The sequence below is a fragment of the Tauraco erythrolophus genome, chromosome 9, assembly GCF_009769465.1.
Source record: "Tauraco erythrolophus isolate bTauEry1 chromosome 9, bTauEry1.pri, whole genome shotgun sequence".
Classification (NCBI taxonomy): Eukaryota; Metazoa; Chordata; class Aves; order Musophagiformes; family Musophagidae; genus Tauraco; species Tauraco erythrolophus.
In genome coordinates this window covers 17,107,109-17,128,800 of record NC_141473.1, presented here as the reverse complement: position 1 = coordinate 17,128,800, position 21,692 = coordinate 17,107,109, and the positions used below count along the sequence as shown (strand labels likewise).

The window sequence follows — 21,692 nt, the reverse complement described above, 5'->3', positions numbered from 1 at the left end:
AATTTTCAGTGAATGACTGTGCTACAGGTGTTTTAAAATCCACATAAATAATTTCATTTTAAAAAACATTATTTGGACATCATATCACCACATCACGTAAGAACAGGCATTTCTGACTGTGCTAGTGGCAGCATCTCAGGAAGCCACTCCACCTCTAAGAGGGGAGAAAAAGCACTAAAGATAGAACCACCATCAAGTGTCCTGCATGGGAGCTGCAGCATTGCAATGACACAGGTCAGCAATGGCATCTCATATTTTCCCTGAAAAAGTGTAGAGTCTGTGTCAGCAATTTACCAGTCAGGATTTAGACATTCTGTGAGCCTTTTCAAAATGGAATGTCAATAATCCCTTCATGACTCCATTTCACTTATAGTCCTATTAACTGGATTGTACTGGCATTCATGAGAAAGAGGAAATCCTGAACATGCTGTAGATTTTTCTAATTAATATTTTTTTGCTGGAAAATACCAGTGTTTTAAAACAAAAGCTGTCCACAGAGATCCACCCATTTGTGCAAAAATATGATAGAAATGATACAACTTTCAAAAGCTCCCAGTTATCTTCCATGTCATCTGTTCAGGTATTAAAAAAATCTGCTGTGTGACCTACAGCCAAGCGAAGAGCACTTATCAGCATTAAACCAGCTCTGAGGATTTTCTGAGAGGCCTCCTAGGACTTGTGGCTTCTAAGACTCCTTGGAACCTGGGAAATTTTCCAAAAAGTCAAGTGAAAAGTTGTTTTAAACACTCTGAATCATAATTTGGAAAGTAAGGTTTTGTAAGTACTTTTGAAGTTTCATTTTTTGTTTCCATTTCAGAGCTATTTTTTTGTGTGTGTGTGGAATTTTTCAAAATATCTGACAAACAGAAACAGTACAAATCAATCCTAGTGGATCCCAAAAGTTTCAAATTTGAATGGAAAACCTCAATCTAAAGGGGAAATGGTGCTCAGGATATTGAGAGCTACAGACTCTTGATATTTTTGCAGCTCATGCATGTGTGACCCTTATTAAAAATGTTTTAAGGGAAAAATGAAAAATTGAAAGTGAAGTTTTTCCCCAGGCAATTTTATTCTGGTCAGCAGTCCATTCCTTATAATCAATGCTAGCATTTACAAGGAGTTTTTAAGTGTTTAGGAAAGAGCCTCTTGCCTTAGGAACCTTCGTGATATGTTGGCCCTTTTACTTTCACGATTCTTTAGAGTGACCTGCTTCCATTTTCAACATTGCTTCCTCACTATCTCATTCTACTTGTCTAAAATTAGCATAACATTGAGAGACCAGACCTATTATCACACAATCATCATCAAGGAAGATACTTTGTGGAATGACATAAATCAAATTATTTTCAGTAGCTCTTCCTTGTGTATGCTTTAAGACTAGAATGATTTTGAGTTCAAGCACAGTATTTCTGTTTGAGATAAAATATATTTCACAGGAAAGCATCCAATTTTGAGTCCTCAGAACAGTCATGAGGTATATTTTTCAAGTTGACAATTTCCTTAACTTAAAAACCAGCACCTTAATGAGAGGTCAGAACAAAACTGGAGGGGAAAAAAAAAAAAAAAAGAGTAAATGAAATCACCTAAATGCCTGGCAAGGAACTGGAAAAGCAGCTCCACTGCTTCCAGAGTTTAAAGAATTTGATAAGACGTTTTACAGATTCAGATGCAAGATACCATATATTATATTATTAAAGATGTAATGGTATTGCCAAAATAGGCACAAGCTATATAAAGTTACAGTAGCACTAAACAAAAAGTAGAAAATAAGCTCTATGGGTAATATCTTATATTACTAAATTTGTATTGACTGAGTTTACAGTGTGGTCATCATAATGAAATCAAGCAAATAAATTACTTATACATATATAATATATGTTCTTTAGGCTCTCAAACAAGACAGCAGCTCCTTACAAGCAATTGAAGATTTGTTTGGAGTTTTTGCTAAAGGGTTGGTAGTTAATATAACAAAAAAGTGCCAAATTGTTTTTTCAGCTGTCTCTCCTGGTAGATACTTAAATAACATTCCTTTGGAATGGACAGGCATTTGGCCCAGTGCTGTGAAGCTTTAGGTGGACTGTACCTGAGTACTAATCTCTTTTTCTGGTATGAAAAGTAACAACAAAAAAAACCCCAAAATTTAGACTATCTGGGAAAATTCCAAATAAAGTTTCTGTAAAAAGAATGGAAACAATGCTACTTCGAAGAAATGTTGTTATACAAGACACATACTCAAAGACAAATAATTTGACAGGTCTTTAAAGAGATAGGATTGATTTTTTTTTTTTTTTTTAAATGAGAGGCTATCAAGTAAGATCCCCAGCTGTGTTAACCTATCTATATAACCTTCCTCCTCATTTGTCACAGTTTAACTACCCTTTTTATACTGCTGTTTAAACACAAGGCTAAAAAGGCTCAGGGATGACTAGCAAGTGAAAAGCAAAATTTATATAGATTCCCAGAGAGGAATGAAGAGATACCTCCAAAAATGCAACATAAAATCACCTGGCTATTGAGATGAAATCGCTAAGCATGTTAGGATTATTATGTGATAAAGTCATTATGTAGTAATGCTGCAATCCACCTCCATCTCAATATCTGGAAATCTAAGTACAGAGTCCAAGATATCTTTGCTCTTGCCAGGCATAAGTGTTGTTTTAATGCATAGTGAAAATGTGGCACCAACAAGACATATAGGCAAACTATATGAAAAGGTACAAAACCATCTTAATGCGTGTTTAAAGTTCTCACTGATTAGCAATAAAGGTTTTCTAGAGTCATGCTATAGAAATGTTAGATTCAGCCAATAGATTTTAGAATTTTAGAAATTTAGAAATACATTGTAGCAAAGCTAGTAATATGAAGTAATTATGAAAAATCTGATCACAGTAACCTTTTTGTAATAAAATTTAACGATAAAAGTAGTCTCCACATTAGAATTTTGTATTTCAAATTTGGAAACTTGGCATACTCAGGAAATTAATTTTATAAAAGTCAACAGGACTTACAAGATCAAGAATGGATTATCAGATCAAAAAGGACAATGAGTATAAAATCAGAAATCCTACGAAAAGGGAAAAAAAAAGCACGGATCAGTAAGAAAATAGTATTCTAAGTTTCAAGAAATGGATGGATACAGTGATAATTGCCCAAAACATTTTACATACAGCAGTAAATTCTTCAGATCTATATTATAAAAAGGATAAGGAAAGACATAGAGCTGCCATATAGAAAGAATCAGGTAAAGATAAAACAAACTTGAAAAAAAAATAAATCAGGTAACACATTTTTTATATAGCCTTATTGAAAGTGTTGATGTTTACATGGAGACAATGTAAGGATCAATAATGAGAACAGGAATATAAAAATTACCACAAATTTGAAAGCAAAATTCAGTAAGAGCTGAATATTTTCACAGAAATCTTTGAAAGAACTGACACATGATATCAAAGAATCAAGGGACAACTACAATTTTTTTTTTTTTTTTTTAATCTACCAAGTTGGTCATAGATGACTGCTCTGTAAAACAATCTACAGTTAGGGTGAATGAGTGAACCAAGTTTGGCATGTAAATAATGGTATAGAGCCACACACGAATGAACAACTTTATTGCACAGTTCACAACATCACTCACAGCTGCTGCTACCAGATTAGTCTACTTCTGTGTCCAAGACAGGCTGCTTTTAATGAGTTTGAAAGAATTGACTGGTAAACTGCATGAAAATGGGGAGTGTCCTTTAGGCAATTCTATATGGACTACTATGTCATTGTTTCTGCATTCCAGCGTGATGCATTGAAGCTGCTTATGCATTCACACGTTATTCCTCCAAACCATAGGGCAGCATTTAGGACTTGCTTATTAATGCATCCATAAAAATATGGTCAGAAAATGTAATACTATTTTTCTAAGAAAAGGAAAATGTTGGAATTCTGCAAGCAACAACTGACCTGTTAATCTGATATTGTAAGGGAAAAAGAGAAAGAGACAAAAAAAATCAAAGAATAAAGATAACACAAAGGGAGACAGGGTAGGTGTACCAAAGGTAAATAATGCCAGACCCACATGATAATCCTTCTTGTTTCTAGACAAGACAATACAATTCACTGAATTTCTTTGATCTACAATAAAATGTTGGATGCTACATAGAAAACTGTTAGCTAAATTGAGACATTGAGAATTATTATTATATATAATTATATATATTTTATCAATAATATATTGAATATTATTATTATAATAGTGTCAAGTGAATAGGGAACAAGCTAAAGTTGATAATAGAATTATTTACTTTGAAGGGTAAGACAGGCTGGAGTGAATATATCCAAAGTTTCTATGAAAATCAGTTTGGGGACTTCTAACTTTTATTTGATGACTTTCAAACAAACAGTAATGTCACCTAAGACAATGTTCAAAATCATATGTTTTACAGATTTATAGAGAGAATTTTTATTATAAGCTGGTGAAACAGACCACTTCGGAAAGCAACAGACAAGGAAAAGGACCTTAAAGCACTGGTTGATCACAGGATAACTCAGAGTCACTATGATTTAACAATAAAAAAAAAAGTCCAGAACATACAAGATGATGAATTTCCATGGAAATACTCTGATTTTAAAGACCTAATCAGAAACATACTACATGAATTTGATCAACTGGGCTCAGGAAAAAATCAGTCCAGAACAGACAAATGGGTGTAGAGGAGGGTTAATAGAGTCACAAGGAGAATGAATAATTTGTTTCACAAGTGCAGAGTAAAAGAGATGAGGTCGTGCCTGCTGTGTTTAACAATACCATTGTCTTTAACAACAACATCCAGGGAGGAAGAAGAGTCATGTGAGCAAATAACCAGCATTAGCACAAGGACAAATAGGACATTGGTCAAGAGGAAAATTGCAGACCTAAAAGTATGAAAACGTTTCCCAGCCTTTATAACAGAGAGGACAGGATAGCTTTCACAGATTATGGACACATGAAAAAATTGGCTACTCTTGAGACAGTATTTGAAAACTTTATGATAGAATCACACAATATAGCTAGAAAATTTTGATTTATTTCTCTGTTTTACAAGAAGTGTCTAAAATTCCTTTTGAGAACTCATGAATTCTCAGAATAAAGGAATTCCTGAACTTCCTACTTTCACTTACATCCCCATTATACAGTTAATATATTGAGTTCATAAAAATCTCACTAAGAAGAAAGGGAGTTAAAAAACCTATACAGTAATGGTAGATTCAAGTGACTTACATCTGCAATAAAAGAATGCTGAACATGGAAATGATATTATCATTTGTTTGAGAAACAAGAAAAAATTCTGCATACATGTAAGAGCTGCAAACAGCGAACTTGAAAACTGAGCCACTTATTTAATGTATACACCTGTTTTAGAAATCTTAAAATAAATGTATAAAAATAGAACAAGAAACAGAGCTTTCACACAGAATAGTAAAAAATGAAGACACAGGCATATTTCTATTACTTATCTTCCTACTATTTGTCCTCAAAATTGAAGAGATCTTTAGCACTTCAGTTACAAGAGCTCAGTCTCCTTTACCACGTGATGGTCAGGACAGCAGTATCTGTCACAGATAACCTTTAACTACTGACACTCAGATGAACATTCCTAATAGAGTTGCACAAAAGTGGAATCATCCTAATCACTACACCATCATTCCTAAACAAAAATCCTAGATTTACTCTACCTGAAACAGAATATAAAATAAAGATATCCTTCATTTGTGATAGCATCAGTAGGAGCACTAGTAGGTAATGTTGTCACTCTGAATGAAAGCCAAAATCCTTTCTTTATGCTGTTGGATCAGCTAGCAATCTCCCATACACTCAGGCTGCACCTATAGTTAGGGCCATCATACTTACCTCTCGTATGGCGGTGACTTCAAAGAAAGTCTTTGAAGCAACTTGAATATCAGTTCAAACAGGTGATTCTGCAAAAGCTTCAGAAAACAACTAATCTGCAGACAACTTCAAACATTATTGCTCCAGTAGATACAATATAGAAACAAGGATTAAGAACCACATTTGTAAACGATTTACTGCTGATAATTTGTTAGTATACCTTTTGTGTATTTCAAAACTCCACAACAGCAATCTCATTTTAAAATTTCTAAGTTTTACCCAAGTTTTCACCTTCTATGGTAACGTATCTTTTGCCCAAATCTTGACAATAGAAAAAACAAAAATCAATAATGAGGGAACAACATTAGATCAATTGATATATATATATGAAACACAACACGATTTTTTATAATGTTAATTATTTGTTTTTATATTTAATATAGATTAATTTTTTATTTTAAGGATCTTTCTAGATTTTTCAGACAGCACTACATGACTGCTTCAATTCAAGGTTCCTTACTGCAAGTCAAGCAGAGTCCACAATAGACTTGCCATAATGCAGAAAGTTATGCCAGAGAAAGCATAAAATTGGTCTTCCTGAGAATGTAAGAGTTCTTAAGGGCGGCTTATGAGTTTTCAACTAGGAATTTAAAGGAATTTCTTTTTGGGAGGATCCTTGAAGTCTTAAAGGATTTCGGATACACCCCAAAATTCACACTGCAACTTTCCATTGTTTTTCTCCAGACCTACAGAGACTCACTGCAGCTTCCTTTTCAAAAAGGATGGCTTCTGGCAGTGTGCTATACAGCAAGACTCACCCTCTTAAGCGTTTCACTCACTGGGCCCTTCGGGGATGCATTAGCTCCTAGAAATACTACATTTTCCTCTGAGCAGCCTGGGATGAAGGAGTATTTTTCCTTTTTATTCAGAAGCTCAGTTCATCTTCAAATATTTAATATGTGAGACCTTTCTGGAAAGATGATAAGCGTATTCAATTTTATTATTACATTGATGACACTGTGGTTTTAATTGTTGCCGATGCACTTAGAGGATGGGATGGGCATATGCTAAATTGTTAGAATTTTTTAAATATAAAGTCGCAATAAACAATTTCATGAGCTGTCTAGGTGGAAATTCAGCTACATAATTACAAAGCTATCACCATGGATCTTAGGAAGGCATCATAATTATACAGAATACGTAACAAAATACCTTTTACAGCTCATTGACCATGGAATTCAATTATACATAAGTAGTACCAGTTTAGAAGAAGGAATCATGGGAATTCTAGCTTTGGTATACTCGCATACATGAGGTTTTTTTGCCATGACCATTTTTAATCTGCTTTTTGAACTAGGTGAATTGTTTTAATATAGGCCTCATAACAGTCTTACTTTCTGCATGGCCCATAGCTTAGTAATTATCATACATAAGAAACTATTAGGAATGGGAACAAAAAGAATATTTCTCACTACTCAGACAAAGCATTAACAAAGATTTTTCCGAAGTTGGAGAAACGCAATTCGATTAAAAGGAGAAGGGATACTTGGTGGCTTATACATTTAAGAAAAACCACTCTTTACTAAATGAAATTCATATGTATTTTAATAGAGTGCAGTACATACCATTACAGATTTTATGATTTTTTCTAAAGTCTTAGATAATTTGTGTATATCCATTTATTGAATGTGAGTGCACAGTGATGCAACCATTAGGTAATATAGTAACTCAAAATGACTGAATATTACAACTATTTAATCATACTGGATGATAGGATTCCTAATTCCACTGATGATTCACACTTAGTTAAGCTAGATAAATATAAAGTTCATTTAGTAACATAAGTGGGAATGTATTGAAAAAAATTTATTCAGAAATTTTTAATAAACTATTTTGATTTAATTTTCCTGAGGCAAAGTGAGCTTCTACATTGCATATAACGTAAAGAAGTCTAAGTATTAAGTGTTTTTCTGGTGCCTTTTCATAAAGATTGCATCATAAAAATGTCAATGAAGTGCTGACATTGTTGCTTGATGACTACTGAAACATTGGCCCTGTCTGATAACAGAGGAAAGCTGAAAATGAGGAAAATCAGTTTTGCGATTTAAGTCTTTTAGGAAGGGAATTTAAAGTTCTATAGCATGAACCAATTGAATATTCTGCAGATTTTGACTGATTTGCATATTATCCTCAGGAACTATCACCCTATTGCCTATAGCCATTAAACAATTCAGACTCAGAATTACTCTTGCAAGCCATAACTTGGGCAAGGCATGCATTTCTAGAAGTGGATGCGAGATCACTATATTCCATTGCTTTGCTATATAGAGACAGTATCGGAAAAGAGAAGTGGTAAGATCACCTTTTCTTTAGTTCACGTATACACAACCGTACCTTCCTTCACTCTCTTACAAGCTACAACTTCTCTGTCCTCACAATAGTCAAGGAAATATACCTCCTCAAGAATGAGCAAATGTGATTTCTTCCCTCCTTCTGTTCCCAAACTCAGATTTCCATTCTGAAAAACTGATATATCTTAGTCTCTAACTTGCCAAAACAATAATCTGCTTCCTGAATTTCAGTTACTCAGTTGATTCACTAGCTTATACAGTACAGTCAGAAAGCATGTGATGTAAGAAGAAATGTAAAAAAAAGTGAATATAATTACACCAGCAAAAGAGAAGATCTGAGTCACAGAAGAGTCTTCACATTTGGATGAAAGTACCCAAGGTCTCCAGACCCTTGAGTTGCATAGCGGTAAAGTAGATGTATATTAATGATGGCAAGTGACGTTTTAAGAGAATTCTTATAATTGAGATGTTGAGTATGAAGAAGACAACAGACACTCCACTACTGCTAGTGCCTGTAGTTGTTAGTAGCTGCTGCTCCTAAAGCTCTCAAGTAAAATCATGTACCCTGCTTCATAAGTCTCACACACATCTTCAAGATTCTGATGCACCCAGCGTGGACACAAAAGGCAAGATATTGAGCTCAGTATGACAACAAAATGGTAAAGTCAGAATTTCACCTTTAAAGTTCATTTCTGGCCAAATGCCATGCTAAACACCTAGTTAGAGGAAAACCAAACATAAATTTGGTGCACATGTTTGCGTGTAAAGTAAGAGACCTCAGATATTAAAGTGATTTAGACAAGGCTACATTTACATGAGTTATCAGCAGTAGTGTGTCCAAATTTGTGCCACAGTGGTGATGTAAGCCTTTGCTTCTGTCTTAGTTTCTGGACAACTGGACAGAAAACAAAAGGAGGAAAGGAGTCCATCTGGAAAGAAAGTTGTCAATTCATTAAGAATAGCGCCCTTTTCCAAGCCATTCTATTTTTAGGTTACATATAGAAAACATATTGTCCAAGGAATAGTATATTCACTCATACGTTTTTTAAAGAAACAATGTAAGTTTTTCTTCTTGCAAGTAATATATTTGCAGATATGTTTTCACCAACAATTTAGAGTCATGAGGAAGCTTTGAAAATAAAACATTGCGGGATGCATGTTTTGTTCATGCATAGTATAGTTCATGCGAAAATCTGTTGTGTTGATCCTTTGGTTCAGCCAGAAAGCATTCACAGCCAAACAGAACACTTTTACCTCCAGTTGAATCATACATACTCTTATTGTCCTCAACACAGATTACTATTTTATCTGGACAGACTCCTTAGCCCAGAACACATCTGTTGAAATAAGCGCTTAGGGTCAATCCATCTTGATTCATTCTACTAGGTTTTTCTAAGGCATTTGTCACAGAGTTCAGTGAACATCAAAAATACTTGCTAGCATTATCCACAGTAAAATCTACTAATAACCACAATGGAAGTGAGGTCTCAGTGAACCTTCCATCAGATCATGTCTCCACCAATCTAGTGATCACTTTATACAGTCCTGTTGAAAAATGTTGAAAGAATCTTAACTCTTATTTCTTAACATTTCACAGATGCTAAAAAAACACCTAGGCATGCATGCAAATTTTTCTGTGGTACTGCAAAACGTAGTCACTTAACATAGTTAATATTAGGAATTTCATTTCTAAAAGCTGACTGAATTAGAATCTTAATCCACTAGTCAAATCAAGTTTTATAGTCCAGCTGCTATGAAACAGTGACAAAGTTCTCCTGAGGATTTTAAAATACTAACATACATTTATCAGTTCTTATCATCAGCCATCACTACATGAAAACTCAGAGTTTATATTGGGTGAGGATGGTTTTATATTTCTGGGGCAGTAAGCACTGTATTGCTCTCATGCAAGCGAGCACCTTTGAGTCAAGATGCCAAAGAAGGTCACTCGAGATTTCTTATATAGTGCATGAACACAATTGAGGTCTGAACTAACCCCAGGAGGAGCATTCCCTTATTTCCATTCAGCGACTGTTGAGTATGAAGATTCATAATATAACATAATAGATTTCTAATAAAATAGATTCCTTTAAATACTCAGATAAGTGCTAACCTAGCTAAAGTTAGATGAGATGAAACTTGTATAATAACAAATGAAGACAGAGAACCAAGAACTTACATGAGTCTTCTCTTCCCATTTCTTAGATTAAACAAAGGGGAATAACAATAACCACCTTAATTCTATCAAATGCAAAGCTGCTTTCAGTTTGCAATGTACTACAGGAGCGAATGGAAGGCACAGTCTTTTCCTTTTGCTTGTGGCTTTTGAATCAACACAAGTTTTCAAGTATTAGTGCTGCAGGGTCTGTATACTGAAAGAGCAACATGTTCATTAAAAATAGTGAGGTATTCGGTTCGCGTTGCAAGGTTTTGGTGGCAGGGGGACTACAGGGGTGGATTCTGTAAGCAGCTGCTAGAAGCTTCCCCTATGTCCAATAGAGCCAATGCCAGCTGGCTCCAAGGTGGACCTGCTGCTGGCCAAGGCCAAGCCAATCAGCAACGGTGGTAGCGCCTCTGTGATAATGTATTTAAGAAGAGGGAAAAAAAACTGCTCCAGAGAAAACTGCAGTTGGACAGAGGCATGAGAACAAGTGAGAGAAACAACTACGCAGACACCAAGGTCAGTGAAGAAGGAGGGGAAGGAGGTGTTTCAGGTGCAGGAGCAGATATTCCCCTGCAGCCCATGGTGAAGACCATGGTGAGGCCGGCTGTCCTCCTGCACCCCATGGAGGCTAATGGTGGAGCAGATATCCAGCTACAGCCCATGGAGGACCCCATACCAGGGCAGGTGGATGCACCTGAATAAGTCTGTGCCCCCAATCTGTTCCTGAAGGACTGTACCCCATGGAAAGAACCCACGCTGGAGCAGTTCAGAAGAACTGTAGTCTGTGGGAAGGAGTCATGTTGGAGAAGTTTGTGGAGAACTGTCACCCCTGGGGGGGACCCCACGCTGGCACAAGGGAAGAGTGTGAGGAGTTCTCCCTCTGAAAAGGGAGGAACAGCAGAAACAACCTGTGACTAACTGTCTGCATGTCTCATTCCCTGTCTCACTGCACTGCTGGTGGGGAGGAGGCAGAGAAATCAGGAGTATAGTTGAACCTGGGAAGAAGGGAGAGGTGCGGGGAAGACATTTTTAAGATTTGGTTTTATTTCTCATTATTCTACTCTCATTTGATCAGTAATAAATTAAATCAATTTTCCCCAAGTCAAGTCTGTCATGCCCCTGACAGTGATAGGTGTCCTCTCTACCTGTCCTTATCTCGACCCACAAGCTTTTCTTTATGTTTTCTCTTCCCTACCCAGCTGAGGAGGGGGAATAACAGACTAGCTTTGGTGAGCACTTGGCATCCAGCCAGGGTCAACCCACCACAAGCGGTCTATATGCCCTGAAGCGTTCACTTTTTAAATTTTGTAAATGAGTTATATAAGCAGCAAATTTGCAATTTAATCAGTAGAAAATGAATTGTTTTACATTGTTATATGTAAGCATTCACAACAGCTTGAATATTTGTGGTCTTCCTCTTTTGCTGTACTGATTTTCTAATATTTTCCAGTAAAGGTCAACTCTTCTGGCATCAGTATATTTAATGTGTTCACAAATTTGTACCAAAGGCCTTTATTCTAAAGGGCTTCTTTTTATCAGTCAGACACATCAACAGTGTGTATAATTCAGACTTTCTCAAGGCCTTCCACTGCCAAATTTGACTGATTTTTTTTTTTTCTCTCAAGTGTATTATCATTCGTGCTGAATCACTTCCAGTCTCCTATTAAACTGATATGTTTTTATTTTAGGCAGCAGCAATGTTCATTTTCTAACATAAAAACTTAATATATTCAGCATTTCACTATCTTTCTTCTTCTGGACTGCCCAGTTTTATTTTCTGCATTAAATAGGATGGGAATACCCTGCTGAATCCTGCACATGCATTTCTAGACTCCTACTACTGCTACTACAAGATTCTGATGTGAGTACCTGAGTGTATGAGTTAATTATTTAGAAGCAAGGGTATGAAAGAAATGTGCTCAAGGAGGGAAAGGGAAAGAAAATCAATACAGAAAAAAATTGAGTCTCTCATGCCAACTGAAGGACTAACATCATGTACAAAATTAATAACTAACATTATTAGTTGAAAGACTGTATTTGAGAAAAACTGGCAGAATCTCAAATTGTCTATCTCAGCAACAAGAAAGTTTTTTTTATCATCAGGAATTCTGAGTCCTGGAAGCTCTATATACCTACAATGGTATGAAAACATTGCTGCCAAGGGCACAGACTCTATTAAAAACTATTCCCACTTTTCTCTATCATCTAACATAAGGAAGAAGTATTTTTATAGCAAGTACAAGGGCCTAGATAAAATTAGAAAAGACTAATTTAGCAAACTAACAAATGGATTTTGATCCTACTTCCCCTAGACTTATTGTAGTTTTTTCTTTCATTGAGGACATATTACCTGAAAAGCAAAGGTCTCCTCTTGAAAACAGCATTAAGCAAATGACTCAACTTTAACATAAGGAAATAACTTCAGTTAATGCTCTATTTGTCTATATATGAAAACAAAAATAAAAATTGATTGGCCACTTTGTACTCTTCTGTCATTCTAAATTTTGAAATTCCCACAATTCTTCAATAGATCTACATCAAAAATGAAGTGACAAATATATTCATAAGAAAACAAAAATTTATTCACTAGTTATAAATATCTTACAGTCAGTCTCCAAATTTTATCACCATATTGGAGCTCTTTGATGGACAAAATCAAAAAATATTCTCTGTATAGTTTTGATAGTCTTTAGCTTTTTAGATTATTTTTTTAATGTCTCTGTTCAGAAACAATAAGCCAAAAATGATGCAGTCTGCATGTCTGAGCAATAGCATTATCTTGCTTTGTAACCTTGACATGGAGAATGCAAGATACTTGTACTTGCTAAGCCATGGTCTATTCAGCATCATTGTGTTAGCATTACTCACCAAGTGGAATTAAAAACTGCACTACAGTTACCATGACAACCAGCTGTATTCCACATAGAGCATCAGTTCGAATTTGTGCAGACCATTTCTAACAATGATTTAAGTCAACAAATTCAGTATCACCCTAAGGTAAAAATCTAGTTTAAGAACAAATAAATATTTTCAGTCATAATATTACTTAGCTCAATACATTAATTCCAAGTATGACTTAGGGGATCTTCAGAGAGCTGCACTGACTTTTTTAGAAATTAAAGGTGAACAATAATCTTCTGGTCACTATACAGTTGAGGACCACTGAAATTCTTGAGCCAATGAACATGTAAGAAGCATATACAGAAAAGAAGGCATAACATTCATAGAAGAGTTTGTGTGGAAAATGCTTTAGAATATTTATTTAAGCAATTTCAAAAATTTATATTTGAATGATGCTTTTGATTACTTTGGGTAGTATCACTAACATCATCAGTGTATGCTCACTATACAGATTCTTACAAGAACACAAAGTGTAACCCATGTTCATCCAAAAGTATTGGCCAGTAGTTCTTCATTGGGAAAATAATCTGAAACCTGGAATATAATTTTTGGGCGAGGGAATTCTAAAATAAGTTCTTTTTCTAGTAAACTTGCAGAGGTTTTTTTTTTTGGTTTTTTTGTGTTTTTTTTTTTTTAATAACGAATTTACATGCAAAAAGAAGGTCCAGTTGCTTTTGAAACAGCTGAGCTATAAAGGAGAGAGGGAACAGAAGTATATAAAATTTATATCATATTTACTGTCTGGTGAAATGGCATACAATTGCATGTCTGGTCATCAGTGTGAAGTAGCCACCTGGCAGTTTTCAGATCCTTTTGATCACCAAGCATGCTTTTGATACAGAATGGTCAGTTTTGATTGTCATTGCACAAACACATAGCAGCAATGATGGCCAGGTCTGCTTGCAGAAGTCAGATGTATTGTTATGAGGAGAGAGAAAACGAGAACCTTCATAACAATATAAGACACACATATCAATTGTGCATTTCTATACCGAGTGTGAGGAGAAAAAAAGATTGCTGAAAAAAAGATTGTTAAGCTACTAAAAATGTGCGTGGTTAAACTAAAGGTAGTAAAGAAATAACACTTTTTTCTGTAAGAGACTATAAAACAATCAAAGACATAAAACTTAGAGTCTATATTTACTAAAGAAACTGTTAATGTTCATACTGAAGTATGAACATACTAATGATACACCCTACATTCACTCATTTTTCTGGAAGCAAGTGCCACAAACATTACTGCAGAATTCCCATTTGGTATATAGTATGGCACTTGTTGCATCACAGAACTTAAACTTGTCAGAAAAGAAAACTGGACACGTGTAATGCATTTAAAATTAAAATGCTCAGAGGCTGTAAGGAATCTGATGCTATTATAAGTAGTTTTAATCTGTGTTTGAGAGTTATTGAATCCTAACTCTGAGGAAAATACATAACAATAAAAAGTTGTAGTTCAAATATAATGTTTCCAGTTTTAAATAATTTAATTTACGTGTGAATAATGATCAGAGGACAAAGACAGAATAATAAGTATAATCATGGAATCTTATCTAAAAGATTGAGGAAGGAAGTAGCACAGAAATGCATTCAGTCCTAGATCACTGTGGACACATTTGTTATCAGTGACAGGCAATGTGAAATCAAGCACAAACTGAAATCAAACCCATCTTTAAGGTTACACTAAACTAAACTGACAGGAACGCTACATGCAAGAAAGAAAAAGAAATGCATTTCTATATAGCACTTCCATCTTCAGCAATGGGAAGTGCATAGTGTTTAAATATAATAACGGAAGAATTCAAGACAGAAAAGAGGTAGAAAGCAAGAGAAGGAATAAAATATAACCTGGGGCTCCAAATCCACAAACCCAGACAGGAACAAATTTTTTGCCAGCAAAAAGGCTGCACAGTCAAAGGTAAATGGCAATAGGAAAAGAAATATGATTGTTACTGGAATTTAACAGATCTGTAACAATCCATTAACTCCTAGATTGAGCTGCAATGTGATATTATAAAATAAAATACAAACTAAAAGTAAATCAAGATGACAATATAGGCAGATGTGAACCATTTTGTCCTAAGGCTGAGTCTATACCCTTGTGTCAGATGCCTTAATGGGGTTAAAGTACCATTGCTAACAATTAATGGATGTTTTCTTGTTACATTTCAAAAAAGTACAGACAGTGCCATTAAAAAAAAAAAAGATGATGACCATTTATTCCAAGTCAGGGAAAAGGTCTTTCAGGAAGTAATTTCAAAAATAGAAAAAAAACAATCAACCAGTCTCACCACTGTGTTCCTTTAAAATAGGACTCCCTAGAATTTTTGAATAAGTTTGCCAGATCCATGCTTCCTGAGTACAGTAGGCTTACGGGTGTGTCTGCATTAACATTTTAGTTTAGATTTGGGACAGTGATCTGATATTCAGTTATTATTTTCATCCTATCACATCCATATCCGAATGTTCTCATTTCAGAACAAATTCAGCCCATTTTGTGGCGTCCTGAAGTTAAGTAAATGTGCTGTACCTGCTATATTTATCTTTAGACGGAAGAACTCAGACGAGGGAAGGGAAAGCAAGCTCACTCCTCTCCAGAAGTAACATCACGGTCTGACTTTAAGATATGTGCAGGATAGCATTTGAAAAGACCAGGTTAAAAGCTGGAGCAAACCCCCAAAAGTAGCTTCACTCTGTTACTCCTGATTTATATCCGCAAAAAAAGCAAGAAAAAAGTCTCCCCTTTCCCCAGAATACATAGCTCAATAAGAAGGAAACAACCTTAGTTTATTTAAATGATAAGGAGAGGAAAGCTAATGCTTGACATGCCAGCAGTTTTTCACCTTGTAGAAAAGTTTCTACATTTGTTTTTGAGGTCCAAATGCACTCCAACAACCCTTATTAACCCAAGAGCTGAAGAGATGTGCGATGACTTGAGTTTTTACCTTCACTCTATTGTTCGGAAACAGTTCAATGAATAAAACAATTGGTTATGAAGCTAACAGTATTATTTAACAATAGACTTTTTCACCTGAAATTAAAAAAAAAAAGCTACATGTAAAGCCTTACTCTATCTCTTCAAAATGCATATAAGTAAACATTTGTATAACACAGCACATTAAGTATAAAATTGAAAGTTAAATAATAGAAAACTTGGAGGTATTTTTTAAATTGTAAAATAATTTCTTAAAATAGCTGAAAAAGTACTTTTTCATATACCCAATTAAAAAAAGCAACGGAGATTCTGTTTATTCAAGGCATGTGCAATACACATTTTGCAGTAACTTGATACCTTGCTGAACATGTAGTATAAGCTTAGAGTCAAATAATATAGCTGGATTTGCACCAAGCAAAAGATTCAGCTAGATCTAACTCTGGCAGAATCTGATTCACAGAAGACTTATTTTGCAGTTTGCTGCATAGCACACATCCTTTCTGTTGTGTGAAGGAGAGTTATCAATTTCACACTATGAACTTTAATTATCACTTGCCTGTATATACCTGTGGAAACAAAATCGTCTGAACAAACATAATGTGTACAAGTTAATATCTGCCCATTGTTTTAAAGAAAGAGAAAACACACACTCTTCACTCTGGAAATACTGATAAATGGCGCCTACATAATATTGCCAGTTCAAGAAAGAATATGGCAGCAGAAATTCAGCCACTGAAGTCTACGCTGTTATGATAATTTAGAGCAGTTAAGGATTTGCTGCAGTCTCTTTTCTGCTTCTCAGTGAACATACAAGTGCTTGTAAAAATACTGCACAATTTCAAATCCAGGCTCTGTATTTTCACTTGCTGTAATTTTCAGCAACAAGTAAGATTGCTTATCCTAAACATTGAGGGTCTTTCCTGCTTAATCAATGAGGAACTCACTGGTATAGAAAGAGGCAGAAGCACTCAGTGTAGTCCAAAGTTTGTGTAATATAGAATCATTTATTGTTGAAAACCAAATTCCTTTACTTTGGCAAAACAGTGATGGAAAGGATGGCTACATGGACTATGACAGGCTAGAGAACAGATTTATAATATACGTTTCAATCCCAAAGAACCTCCAGTGTTTATCCTTTTTCCTCGCATGGTAAATGACCAATTGATTTTTCTCATCTCTATTCAGCAGTAAATAACCTCACATACACTTCAAGGTAAGGCAGACATCAAGAAAGTCACGGTTTTGTGCAGATGTTTATGTTTTCCTCATAGTAACCAGGTGTCAGAGTAACATCATGAGCAGTTGAAACAAATCAGAAGTGCAGGCTTCCTCTCAGTACTGCAATGGGGTACAAAATGTCTCTGATAAGAAATAAACTTGCCTTCAAAATTGTTTTTCCACTGAACTAAAAAGGTTGTCATTTTTATGTAGATACCTTCTAGCGTGTTTGATAGACATCTTGGCTCTGCTAGCCTTTATACTATCATTACATCAACTCATTGCAGACCGCATCAATGTATATCCAGTACTACAGAGGTTCAGCCCCTTCCGTAAGCTCCTTAGCCCCCATCCTTTAGCTCCCACAAGCTAAACAATTGAAATTCATTAAAAAAACACCTCCACACTCCAAATTTAAGTGGAAAGTTCAAACCCACAGTTTTAAAGTCCTTTCTTCAAACCTATGATCCAGACAACAAACTATACAGTTTACTAGCTCTTTAACAATGGACCAGTTAAAAGGGAAAACTGCTCTCATACTTATATATGGTTTCATAATCTTCTGATTTTCTGAAAACATGGATCAAAGGATCGCCATTCTCATAGGAATACACAATATTGAAGCTGAAAATCATGGAGTAGATGTCAGAGAAGAATTTTGCTCACTGCTCTGGCAGAGTATTTAATGTGTTGCACGGAAGACTATATGACGAGATATAAGAGAGGGATGATCTCTATGGAAACACTATGGTCTACTTCATTGGTAATGGATAGCTCAGAAATGAACTATTCAAATGTTACAAGGCAGCCCAGTAATATAATGATTTGAAACTAGTGCCTACATAACCCAAACAGAACTATAAAATTGTTCACACAAATTGCCTAGGAGATTTTACCAGCCATAACCACCACAGAGGTGATTAAACCCTTAATTGTTCTTTGGTCCTACAATGCATAAAGTCCCCAAAGTTCCTTTCACTATAGTATCTGTTTCAAGAATTAGAAGTAAACTGTCATAACATAATTTTTGACAGATGACTTAATTTTACACATTTAGTACAGTCTTAGTAAGTGACCAGCTAATTTCAGCTTTAAATTATGAGTATTTGAAATAAAATTCCATTTTAAAAAAGTGACTATGCTAAAACGGTATTGTTTAATCAACAGCTTGACTCTTAATCAAGTTTATTCAGGATGCAATTCTTAGTTTGGTGTCAAGGCATTATTTATGATTCTGTATTTTCATCAGCCCATATATAACACAGCAAAAGACAGATCAAACTGGCTTCTGCTTCTCCTTGTGCAACACCACACTTGTACAGTAGTGTCCAATCAGTTGAAACTACAAAAAAAAACATTTAAGACAGAAGTATCAGTAGTGGCCTAATCTGTGCTGTTAAAAAAATTAGGTTCTGATTTAAATATACAAACTCATACTTTAAAGTACTTCACAACTGGAATGGCTTAGTTCAGAAAAAAAGTGCAATCATTAGTACTGCTTCAAAGTGTTGTACAAGAACACATTAACTTGCCCTTATTTTTATAAGGAATAGCCAACATATCTGAAGGTTGGGATGAATTAAATAATAGAACTGGAAAAGGACACCAGAAGACAGAAGCCAGACTAGGCAAAGTTCACAGAGAAAATGAGAGCTAGGAATAGACAAAGTATATTCAATTACATTCTTTGGCTGAATTAATTTTGGTCTTGTCCCTCATATCTCTTCCATCTGTCTGCTGCACTCAGTGATAGGTTCCATAACTGATATACTGCATACTGTTTTTATAGCTGCCAGCAAAGATGGTGATTAGAGTGTGCACGATTATCTGAAATTTCAAATCCAAGATTAGCATGACAAAATTTTACTTTCAATGTAAACTACATTATTCTCTTTCTTTTTGACTACATCAAATATTTTAACAGGTCTGCAGCTTAGGAATAATGCTACTTTGGCATAAAGAACATTACAGTTCTTTCTTTCTTGTCTTGTACTTGTGTGGTGCATTTAAGGTCAAACAAATTTATATCATGATAAATTCTACTAAAAGAAGCATAGATGACGAAATCCTAGATACACTGAAGTGCATGAGTTTGACATCAGTGAGACTAGTATTTTATCCATTCTTCTGTTTCTCAAAGTTTAAGAATATTGCTGCATAGCTGGCTTGCTTTTAATCTGGATTCAAAAGCAGATACTTCATGCTTCAAATTTTAGTTATCAGTGAGGCACGTCTCTAATTGTGTTCAATGATAATTTGGTATGAAGGTATGCTTCTGTCTTTATTGATGGTCTGATGAAAGGTAACCTTGAGCTATTTCCACCTCAACATTGTTTCAAATCTCTTGCACTATTTATTTCAGACTACATATGGGTTTTATGTCTGATATGCACATGAAAAAACAGATTCTTATAGCAGTAACAAATAAGTAGACTATGCCTTGGGGAAAATTATCCTGCTCATATAACTGAAGTTTTCTTTTCAAATTAACAGTTTACAGTGTTCCTTTTCTGGGAATTTATAAAGAATTAAAAAAACATTATGAAACACAGCACTCAAGATCAGGAAAACAATGGCAGGGTGAAAAATCATGTTCAAATTTTCAAGCAGACCTTGTAATTAGCTCATGAAATACATATGGCAGAATGCTGACGCAAATTTAGTAGTAGAAACCTTCACAAAAAGAGTTATTTTCTATTATGCATCTGATCAGTACTTGGTATCCATGGATTAATTATACTGAAACATAGTTAAAATGGGTATTTGGAGAAGTTCAATTGAACACCATTTTAACTGGATTTTTTTTGACAAAAATTAAATTCTAAGCTGCAGTTTTATACCTTGTTTATGAGAAAATCTAAACTGATGGGCAATCCACATGGTTTTCTGGTACTTCAAAATTCAAAACTATATTAAAACAAATTCTATTTAAGGCCCACATGAGTTCTTTGTGAGCTGCAGCTTGATTTTGCATCAATTTGCCCATCACATTTACACCATGCCAAATTAGTGGCCATACACTAGATTCAAAGCTTTGCAGATGCAGATTTAGACTTATATTCATACGATGATTTTGAATATATCAAATAGGCTTTATGAAATAACCAGTAAGTTGTGTTAGCAACTGGCAACTTCTACAGTACTAAGCTGACTACATCTGGGTCAGAAAGAATCATCTATATGATTTAATTAGGTCTTTCTGTATGTGATATTCTTTTCACCTGAGTTGCTTTCTTGGGAATTACAAAATAAAAACTGGAGGGCATCAAACATTTTTGTTTCTACTACTTTTGCTGTTATTTACATCATGGTTTTTATTTTTGGTATTGTTTCCGTGTATGTTATCTATTTGGAGCTGGTACTTCCATATATAATCAGTCTAGGTACACTGTCATTTTCACGAAGCATTCATATTTAAAGTACTCCTCAATTGCCAAAGGGATAACAGTTATAGTGTCTACATCTAGTTTTAATTAGGCAGGGTACTAGATAGTCTGCTATGTGCTTGACCGGTTGTCCTCTGCCTATGCGCATCTTAAGATGGAGGATCTGATTTCTGATTGAATCTCCATACCATATGGTTAAAACCAGAGAAAATTGAGATCATAACAAAGACAATCAGACTGAAAAGTTTTCAAACTTAGTGCTGTCAGCATGATACTACATAACTGGTGAGTGTTAAAACACCCGGGACAATTAGGAGATGCGATCCTGAAATATGAAACGATTCCTAGTAAACTCAAGCAGATCTGCAAACACTTAGCAGTTAAAAATCAAGAACATGCTGTATGCAGTCTTGCTTATGGTGAATTCAGGAAGTATCTTGAATGTGATACTCCCTCACAGAAGTCCAAACAGAACCATATGATATGTTTAAGTATAAACAGCAGTAGTAAAGAAATATGAGGATAGAAAGGTTACTTGCACAAAACATAGTTCCATGTCAGAGATGTACTGACATGCGCCCAGTAAAACCATAACTCTTGGTCCTGACAATGCTTCAGTCAATCACTACATAAAACAAACAAGATAATTGCAGGTAGCTGGTATACAATGTGAGTAAACTAGCCTAAAGCTCTCTGCCATATCGATAGCAAAAGTCTTAATCCAATGTATGAACAGTGTTAACAGGCATTTGCAGACCTTGTGATACATCCTTCCTCACTGGTACTATGGACAGGTGCAGTAAGTGATGGAACAGTCTTGAACATTCATGAGGCAACATCAATAGAAGATGCAAGGTGGTACAGGAAAGGTTTAATGTAACCTTTC

General features: G+C 35.1%; 1 protein-coding gene across 1 annotated transcript in view; it reads right to left on the bottom strand.

Moving 5' to 3' along the window:
• The window catches only part of LOC104378168 (adhesion G protein-coupled receptor A3-like), a 293,441-nt gene that overhangs the window by 60,245 nt on the left and 211,504 nt on the right, over positions 1 to 21,692 (bottom strand). The window lies entirely within an intron of this gene.